The sequence below is a fragment of the Arachis ipaensis genome, chromosome B6 (assembly GCF_059453495.1).
Source record: "Arachis ipaensis isolate K30076 ecotype BB chromosome B6, ASM5945349v1, whole genome shotgun sequence".
NCBI classification, from domain to species: domain Eukaryota; kingdom Viridiplantae; phylum Streptophyta; class Magnoliopsida; order Fabales; family Fabaceae; genus Arachis; species Arachis ipaensis.
The window spans coordinates 12,484,092-12,494,605 of NC_142441.1; the positions used below are offsets into that span (position 1 = coordinate 12,484,092).

General features: G+C 38.6%; 1 non-coding gene and 1 pseudogene across 2 annotated transcripts; one reads left to right on the plus strand and one right to left on the minus strand.

Annotated features, from left to right (window-relative positions):
- Positions 1-763: 763 nt before the first annotated feature.
- Positions 764-2,133, minus strand: LOC107646533 (cyclin-dependent kinase F-4-like; annotated as a pseudogene). Its single transcript, XR_015885910.1, has 7 exons — positions 2,121-2,133; positions 1,938-2,027; positions 1,713-1,850; positions 1,344-1,446; positions 1,211-1,263; positions 1,045-1,111; positions 764-857 (listed from the first exon to the last, which is right to left on the minus strand). The product of XR_015885910.1 is annotated as a cyclin-dependent kinase F-4-like (transcript).
- An 8,018-nt stretch (positions 2,134-10,151) lies between these two features.
- On the plus strand, positions 10,152-10,258 carry LOC148554638 (small nucleolar RNA R71). The gene has a single exon (XR_015887852.1). It is a non-coding gene; the product is annotated as a small nucleolar RNA R71 (small nucleolar RNA).
- Positions 10,259-10,514: the final 256 nt, after the last annotated feature.

Here is a 10,514-nt window from a genome sequence, read left to right on the forward strand (position 1 = left end):
TTTCTATATATATATATATATTCTAATAATTTTTTTTCTAAAACCTAATATTTAGTAATATGATTATATATATAATCCTATTTTTTTAATTAAATTAGTCAAAAATTATAAAATAAAAATAAATACATAATAATACCATACAATATTCTTTAAATAATAAAAATTATCCTTTAACAAAATATATTTATAATGAACTAAAAATATTGGGATGACCATAAATAAGTATTCATACATCTCACACTAAATTAAACATACCCATATCAAAATATACATTAGACCACTTAGAATTTACTACTAATAAACTATAAAAAACCAAAATATTGTATTCTACATAAGTATCTTCTAATAAAAGTTATTAATCTTCTGATAGAAGAGAAAAAAACAAATTGATGTCAAATAGAGCACCTAACATCTGCGACTGAATTGAACATATATTGAAGAATTGAAGCAAATTCTTGGCTTCTCCCATTGAGCGCAACTGATTCCGGCGTCCTCTATTCATAAAGGCCCGCTCTCGTTTTTTTGCCTCGGAAAGCTGAGAAGTCATTGCCATACAATATTGTTCTTGTCATACAATATTGTTCACGAAATAGTCTGATTCCAACAGCCAAAACACAAACATTTGTGGATTATAGATTCTTACTAATTAAAGTAATTTACCCATCAATATATAAGATTAAATTACAATGTGTCAAACTTTCAAAGTTGACTCTTTGTGCTACTAAAGTACTTGTTTTCTATTTTCTTTCTTTTTCTTTTGAATTCAGGCATTATCATATTGAAATTGGTACAGTAGGTCAGTAGCACATGTTTGAAAGTGCCATTTGAAACTTGAAGTAGATTCACAAAAACCAGGACTGAGAATTATTAGATAAACATTACCAATCAAGAACACATAACACAACATAAGGAACCAAAAAAAGATAAACATTACCAGACACTTAACATCGATAACACGACATAAGATCTTCGACGGAAGATCGTATTTGGGAGAGAGAGAGAGAGAGAGAGAGAGAGAGAGAGAGAGACAGACAGACAGACTACCTGGCACCAGGGAAAAGAGGACGAAGAGAGAACAGTTTAGCCATTATAGCACCCATTGCCCACATGTCTAAATGAGTGACAGAAAATTCAGTAAATAAAATGGTACTTATCATCACTCCAAACAGTATTAATTTGATCATTATCGCTGTTTAAAGCATATACTTACCAACTTTGGAGCTATACAGATAAGATTGAAGTAGCACTTCAGGAGCACGATACCTAACAGAAGCCAGCGTACAACTTATATACTGCACAACACACAACTGAACAATTTACATACAAAAGTTGAAAGCACTTACCACCGTGTGGAGACATACTCAGTGTAGGGTGGTTGTGAACTGATCTCATGTGCTAGGCCAAAATCAGCAATTTTTATGATATCCTTGGTAACCAGCAAGTTCTCTGCAAAAAAATGAGTATACATTGTGTCAAAACAAAACTTGCAATGAAGTGATAAAATTAATCAGAATAGACCATAGTATAAATCTCCATTTGCTGCACAATAACAACTTCATTAAAATGTCAACCTAAATGATTCATAATTGATAGAAAAAGCTAGGTAATTCTTGAGAAGTTTGAAAAAAAAAGCTAACATACTCAAAAAGCATGTTCTCTATTTTATCATATAGCACATTTAACAAAGGATTCGGATGCAATGATAAACGTACCAGGCTTCAGATCACGGTGGAAGTATCCCCGCTGGTGCATATAAGCAAGACCTTGGAAAACTTAAAAACACCAATTCCTAACTTCACCCTCAAAAAACATCTTCTCCTGTCTTTCATAAGTTGGTACAGGTTGCATTCCTAAATCACCCAAAAAATTGAAACATCAATTACTGAACTTTGCACAAGATGATGCAGACCATATCTAATGAAGAACTGGCCACCCACCATGTACTCAAAAACAAAGTACAGAATGTCACTTTCTCGAATAACTTCCTTTAGCTTCACAATATTTGGGTGGTTCATTTTTCTTAGTGACTGTAAACCAAGAGAAATTGAAGTAAGTTATAAACAGAAAATAAAAAGCCATATGGCAAATAAGGTTTCAGAAGGATCGGCAAACTGAGACACCTTGACTTCTCTCAGGTTTGTTTAAAGATACCCAATATACCCAGAAATATATAGATAATAATAAGAGACAATCAAGAAGACACGAAAGGAGAGAATGAAGGGCACAGACCTCATTTTGGATCCTGTTGCATAAAGATTCAACCAATTGATTTCTGTCAAATCCCATATTAACCACTTCCTGAAGAAGCTCTTCGTCAATCTGCAAAACCATGATATTGGTGGATTTTGTATATATGAACTGATTATAATATATCCAGAAATTCAAATGAAACTGCAACAACAAAAGCCAAAGTTTAGGTTCAAAATCAGCAACAATATCAACTCAGCCAGAGCATTCCAAATTTCAAATATTCACAAACAAACCAACAAATCATCAAACAGAAACTATAGATATTCAATTGGAGCACCTAAATCTGGAGGAAACAATCCTCAGCAATTTGATCAAGACACATAGACACATAGTCTAATCACAATTAAGACACAAAAGCACATAGTCTAATCCAAATAGAAACCGGAACCTGAAGAAGAGATCTGGGGAGATTGCAGCAGAACTTTTCAAAGGAGAGAATTGCATCCGCACCCTTGGCACCCTTGACTCTTTCCCTAAATTTTTATAATTGGCATCGAGTTAATTGGCTTCTTATAGTCATCATATCATATTTTAATGTAATTACTGCACACAACAGTATATAAAATACAGTATGATGCATCTGAGAACAAATAAACAACTTACCTAGCCTTTGCCATATCTTCCTCAAGGCATCTCACACACTCTGCAGCTTTTTCCAAGGACTTCTTAGCCACTTCCTTTGATAATGAAAATAATATATATTACAAACCTTCAATACAGAAAACTCAGGAATAAAAACTTAAACTTAATTAAGTTTTAGTCGTTGAGATGATAAAAAAAATCATATAAAGTGGGACATTGATTTATATACTGTATACAAGGATAACTAGAGAAGCAGAAGGCTAAACTCTCCTTGCAGAACTAACAAAAGCTAATATCGTGAACTGTAAATAATTAAATGGGCTTGTTCACATTTCAACTTTCAAGCTCAAAGGGTTTATGCATGAGAGGACATCATATATGTTCTTAATGAACATTTGAGAGAGTGGGTTCAAAACAGAAATATGGAATTGAAACATTGTTTCCGAGAGTTAAAACATCTACTTTACCTGTGAACTATCAATTAAAGCAGCAAGGTCATTTCTACCAACATATTTGACAACTGAAAGATATGCAAAGAGCATTCAATTAACAATACTTATAGTAGTTGCGTCTAAAAAGTAATGTAAAATGCTTATAGTTTTCTTTGGATCTCTACACCATTCTCTCTCAATCCAAATGCTTATTCAGATCTTCCCCTTTAGATCCAATTCAGGATCCTCTCTTCTCTTACCCTTCCTCCTATGGAGAGCACAAGTATGCTGTCTCAACCACACGTTCTACATGCACTTCTCCTATTTTCTTTTCAGGTGCTCTGCCTCGATTCCTCTGTTCTGTGTAATTCTCTCCCAATATAGAAAATGCTAAATTTGTGTTGTTGTGATAAAGCTGAAGAATTTCCACTAATGGATTGTGGTTATCGGATTCAGATTACTTGGATGTTGTGAAGGAGATCAAGAATTTGATCAAGGACTCTTCATCAGTTGAGGAGTCGAGTGCTCTACGCTACATGCTTCTCGGCTACCAGGAAGCTAAAACCATTCATGCAGTAAAACCCCCAATTCCTATCAGTGTCATATCCAGAAGCTACAACCCCTAATTAAAAATCCTAAAATTGGAACCCAAAACCTCCCAAATTTCACAGAACAAACTGAAAATCGATACATACCTTCTCAGGTGAGCGGCGATGACGATGCTGAGCGACGACGATGATGCTGAGCAGCGACAGTGAGCACATGCGACGATGATGCTGAGCGGCGACGATGAGTGCACAAGATGGCGATGCGAGGCGACGGTCAGCGCACGCAACGACGATGGTCTGCGCGGCAGAGCCCTAGCCGGCGTCGTCCTCTCCTTCATTCCCCTCTCCTCTCTTCTTCTCTTCTTCTTCCTGTTCTCCCCTTTTCTGATTTGTCCCTCTTTTGTGTGTGTGTGAGTGAGGATGAGAGTGTGAGCTTGTGAGCGGTGAGCTGGTGACTGGTGAGTGGCGCAGCCATGTGGTGAGTGGTGACTGGGTGGCGACGGTCAACAGCGACGGTGAGAAGGCGAAGGTGATGAGTGTCGTAGGTGATGAGTGTCTTAGGTGAGAATGGCGAAGGTGAGGATTGTGTGCCAAAGGATTGGCGAAGGTGAGGGTTCCTCCAATTGAAGGTGCTGTGTGCGTGTGTGCTTTTGGAGAGAATTGAAAGAAGAATAAAAATTTCACTAAGTGTTAGGATTTGGTCTCATACATTAGGCATCACTTTTAAAACGCACCCAAAACTTAATGAATAGGCTACTCTCTAAAAGCGTCCCCTTTGATACAAAAAGTGAACCTATAGATATTAACCTATGGCTACGCTTTATAAGTGATTTCTAAAACACCTAAGGCTACACTTTTTAAATGATACCACAATTGTGTATCCTTTTCTCATATAAAAAGGCAACACGGAGAAAAGCGTAGCCTATTCTTTCAAATGTAGCTTAAAAAAAGTGTGGCTGAATGGATATTTTTCTTGTAGTGCCTGCTAAGAATTTGGATAAGACTGCTAACCTTCCATTTAATTGTTGGATTTCTATGAGGTAGGTCGGGCTCTTCATCTCAAGTATTACTTTGCATTTATCCAGGTTGGCTCCAATACCCCTTTGAGTGAGCATGAAACCTAAGAACTTCCCAGCTTCTACTGCGAAAGTGCACTTTGAGGGATATAGTCTCATCACGTGCTTTCTGATTGTGTTGAAGACCTCAACTAAGTCGGACAAGAGATTGGTGTCTTCTTTTGTTTTGACGATCATGTCATCGACGTATACTTTCATCAACTTTTCGAGGTGGAATTAGAACACTGTGTTCATTAGTCGATGATATGTGGCTCCAGCATTTTTTGATCCAAAGGACATCACCACATAACGATAATTTGCTTTCGGGGTGATGAAGGAAGTTTTCTCTTGGTCCAGCTGGTACATCAGAATTTGATTGTATCCGAATATGCATCCATAAAAGACAAATATCTATAGCCCGAAGCTAAATCACTAAGGCATCAATGCTAGGAAGTGGGTATGGGTCTTTAGGACAAGCTTGATTGAGATTTGTGTAATTAACACACATTCTTCATTTTTCGTTCTCTTTCTTCACAAGTACCATATTAGCTAGCTACAAAGGGTATTTTACTTCCCTTATGAACCCAACTTCTAACAAAGCTTGGATCTGATCTTCAATGACTTGTGTTCTCTTAGGGGCGAGCTTTCGCCGTTTTTGTTGGACAAGTCGTAAGCCTGGGTAGACAGCGAGCTTGTGACTCATGAGGTCAGGATGTGTCCCGGGTATATCGGAGGCTTTTCAAGCAAAGAAATCAAATTTTTTTTGTAAGAGCATAACGAAATTTGCTTTCAATTCTTTGTCCAAGTTGGCTCCTACGCTTGTCATTTTTTCGGCCTGATCTCTGATTTAAACCTCTTTAGTTCTTCCACCAGGTTGTGGCCTTAGTTCTTCTTGTACTCGAACACCACTGAGCTCAACAGTGTTGACTTCTTTTCCCTTAATGCCTCTACGTAGGTTCAGGTTTTCATTATAACATTTTCGTGCCAACCTCTAATCTCCTCTTATGGTATCAATTTCCTTTGAAGTCAAAATTTTCATGCAGATATGAAGAGTGGAAACGACCACATCGAGTCGGTTTAAGGTTATTCGACCTATCTATGCATTGTAGGCTGATTCTACGTCAACCAAAATGTAGTCTATACTTAAAGTTCTGGACTTTATACCTTTCCCAAAAGTGGTATGTAACAAGATGAAACTGAGAGGTTGGATGAGTGTGTCTTCTAACCCGAGAAGGGTATCAGGGTATGCTCTCAGATGCTTTTCTTCCAACTCGAGCTTGTCGAAGGCAGGCATGAACAATATGTCGGCCGAGCTTCCTTGGTCTACCAAAGTTCTATGGAGGTTTACATTGGCAAGTATCATTGGGATCATGACGGGATTATCATGGCCACATCCCTTGAACATATTCTTTTGTGAATGAGATTGAAGTAGGGTTTACAACTGCAATCCTGAATAGGTTTGGCATCTCACTATCCTTTGAATTAGAAGAATGTTACTGTCATATGGAATTAGAATCCGGATAATCTAGTCTTTTAGACTTTAGTTTAATCCTTGAACACAACAACTTTCCTTTGATTCTCTTTTCTTTGGTGCTTTGCACCTTGAGCCTAGCCGTGACTTTAAATGTTTTGTCTCAAGCTTCACTTGATACAAAAACACCACAAGAACTTAACTGGGGAACTCTCTTGAAGTTCTGATTTTTCTTTCAGCTACTCCCAGACAGTGGTGCTCAAAGCCTTTGGCATACTCTGCTAAATGCACTTGGTCTCGACTCTAATTGTTTTGTCTCAAGGATTACTTGACACAAAAACACCACAAGTATATGACTAGGGAAACAACTCTTTGAGCTTTTAATCATGTCTGACCTCTCTAGTCATTGATGCTCAGAGCCTTGGACCTTGCTTTTATATCCTCTTTTTTTTTGCTGTTTCTTTTGCTTCAGGGATTAAACTTTCACTTATTGCAAAGAATTCATAATAGTTCTCTAAATTCCTGTTCCTTGTACATCAACATTCTTTGATTCAAATTTAAATATGCACTGTTCATGTCATGCATTCAGGATCACAGAGAACACCACCACATTTGATTAAATGAACTACTCTAAAAAAATAAACTCAATTTCTCATGTATTACATCCCCTTTTTCTTCTTTCTTTTTGATTTCAAGCTCAGTGGACAATACATGAGACACCTTTTAGAATTAAAGAAATTAACAGAAAATTTCAAAATAACAGAACTAAACTAGAACCTAAGAATCTAACTAATAAAGGATCATGCAATAAACAAAGCAAAATAGCAGAAAATCGGAACATAACATAGTAAGAGCGGGAAGGAATATAGAATGAAAGAAATTCAACCACCTCCGTTATCCTAGTGGCCGTTTTATTCTTCAGGCTGTGCTCCTTCGTGAAGATGATTCGCCTCCCTTTGGTACCATAAAATTAAACAAAAAAACCATTAGTGAAGCGACAACACCAAACTTAAAGGTTTGCTTGTCCTCAAGCAAAGAAGAACTGAAAACAAAAACAAATAGTATGATGAAAGAAGAATAAAAGGATAAAAGAACAAGAGAGAATTAGGATTGAGGGGTGGATGATTTGAAATCAGGCGCTGAGGTGGTGTAATTGGGCGTCGCATGCGACGCGTACGCGTGGACGGCCAGGATGGGAAAACGACGCGCACGCGTCAGGGACGCGTACGCGTGGTGGGGCTTGTGCGCCCAAGACAGTTTCAGCCCCACACCATCATAACTCTCTGGCCATACACCCATTTACGTCGATTTTCAGGGTCACACGTACGCGTCAGGGACACGCACGCGTGGGTGGCTAAGAGCGCAAACGACGCGCACGCGTGGGTACGCATACGCGTGGGTTTGTTTGTGCGCAAAACATAGTTCCAGCGCCACTCCTGCTCAACTCTCTGTTCACTTTTTATTTTTCACGCACACACGTATGACGCGTACGCGTCAGCGACGCTTGCGCGTCGTGTGCTCGTTTTTTTTTTTTTTTGAAATATTCGGTTCCTGTTCTAAAATAGCTACATGATCAGAACACACTTAAAACGAAAGAAAAACAGTAAAAACTCAATAAAAATCAAATAAATAAGAAAATCACTACTACGAAAAATAACTAAGGATACGAAATTATCGGGTTGCCTCCCGACAAGCGCTTCTTTACCGTCACTAGCTTGACGGTTAGCTCCTCTAAGGAGGAGGATCATAGGGGCTCAGCTCTTCACCCCTTACTTTGAACTTCTTTCCTGTGTCTCCATAAATTAGCTCAATATGCTCCAGAGAGAGGATTCTGTTTATTGTATAAGTCCATACTGGATTCATAGTCAACACCACCTTCATTTCTGGGGAGAAACCTTCAGTGGGGATCTTTTTGTTTCTCCATCTCCTGAGTACTTTCTTCTTTTTGGGGACCTCCTCCTTGGTGGATGATGCATTCCCGACACCAAACTTAGGTTTGATGTCAGGAGGAATTTCATTGGTTGTCACTAAAGGAGGTTTAAGCTGTAATTTCTGCTGTGCATCATCAGGGGGTTCTTGAAGGTTTGGATCAATAATCTCAGTCTGCATGCACCTCTCTTCTTTACCTGCTGAATGTATATCTTTGAAGAAATGAAAGACCATTTGCTCATTATGCACTCTGAGCACCAATTCACCCACTTCTACATCAATTAGAGCTCTCCCAGTGGCTAGGAATGGTCTTCCTAGAATTATAGAGGCATTCTCATCCTCTCCTGTGTCAAGAATCACAAAATCTGCTGGGAGGAAGAACTTACCCACTTTGACCAAGATATTCTCCACTAATCCGTATGCAGGCTTCATAGATTTGTCTGCCATCTGTAATACTATGCTTGTGGGTTGTGCCTCTTGAATTTGCAACTTCTTCATCACAGACAAAAGCATTAAATTGATGCTTGCTCCCAGATCACATAATGCTTTCTCAAAGGTTGTGCTCCCAATGGTGCATGGAATTTGGAAGCTCCCTGAATCTGGCATCTTCCTTGGCAAGTTATTCTGAATGACGACACTGCATTCTTTAGTCAGGACCACTGTCTCATCTCCCTTTAAAGGCTTCTTCTTTGACAACAAATCCTTCATGAACTTGACATAGATAGGCATTTGCTCCAAAACCTCAGCAAAAGGAATATTGATTTGCAACTTTCTGAAGACTTCCAAGAACTTTGAAAACTGCTTGTCCTTGGTCTCCTTTTGAAGTCTCTGAGGATATGACATTTTAGGCTTGTACTCAGGAGCCTTTGGCAATGTAGGATAAGTGTCAAGAGAGTCTGGGAATGGGTTGTCCGCACGCTTTGGAGGGACGTGCTCTACTTTTTCCTTCTTCTCCTCTGTAGCTTCTTTTTCAACTGGCTCCTTATTAACTTGTGCTTCCATACTTGCCACTTGTCCACTTATCAAGGTAATAGCCTTATATTCCTCTCTTGGATTTGAAATTGTGTTACCAGGAAGGCTATTAATGGTCCTCTTATCAATTTCATTAACTTTTGTGGCTAATTGACCCATCTGAATCTCCAAGTTTTGAATTGTACTTTCAGACCTCTCAGGTATTTGCTTGCTCAGTTGGCCCATTTGCACCTCCAAGTTTCTAATGGAGGCTCTGGTTTCCTGCATAAAACTCCTCATCATCTCCCAATTAGAATCTTTTTGGGATTGAGAGTTTATCTGCTGAGGTGGTTGTTGTTGATGAGACTGAAATTGGCGGTTATTATGATTGTTCTATTGGAAACCGCCCTGAGAATTATTGTTGAAATTCTGAGATCTCTGAGGTTGGTCCATCCACCCAAGATTGTATATCTTAGAGTATGGATCATTATTGGGGTTTCTAGGACCACTCCCCATGTAATTTACCTATTCAGAAAAAGATTGAGCATAATCATAATTCCTATTTTGTACAAAATTACCTGTCATGTCATAAGAGACCTTTTGAGGTGGATTTTGGGTGTTGATAGCTGAGACTTGCATGCCACCCATCTGCTGAGTAAGTAAATTTATTTGCTGAGACATAAGCTTGTTTTGAGCAAGAATAGCATCAACAGCTTCCATTTCCAATACACCTCTCTTATGAGGAGCCTCAAAATTCATAGGATTCCTGTTAGATGAGTATAAATATTGGTTGCTAGCAACCAATTCAATAAGCTCAATAGTCTCCTCCGGTGTCTTCTTCTTGTGCAATGAACCACCTGTAGAATTATCTAAGCACATCTTAGACATTTCACCCAAGCCTTCATAAAAGATATCTAGTTGGGTCCATTTGGAGAATATGTCCGGAGGGCATTGCCTAGTCAGTAGCTTGTATCTCTCCCAAGCTTCATAAAGAGTTTCACCATCCTTCTGTCTGAAGGTCTGAACCTCCACCCTAAGCTTAGTCAGCTTCTTTGGTGGGAAAAATTTAGTAAGAAACTCAATAACAACCTTGTCCCAAGTATCCAAACTCTCCTTGGGTTGGGAATCTAGCCATAGCTTTGCTCCATCCCTCAGAGAAAACGGAAAGAGCATGAGTTTGTACACCTCTGGGTTTACTCCATTTGTCTTCACAGTATCACAAATCTGCAGAAAATTAGAAATAAATTGATTTGGGTCTTCGTGAGAAAGACCATGATACTGGCAGTTTTGTTGCACC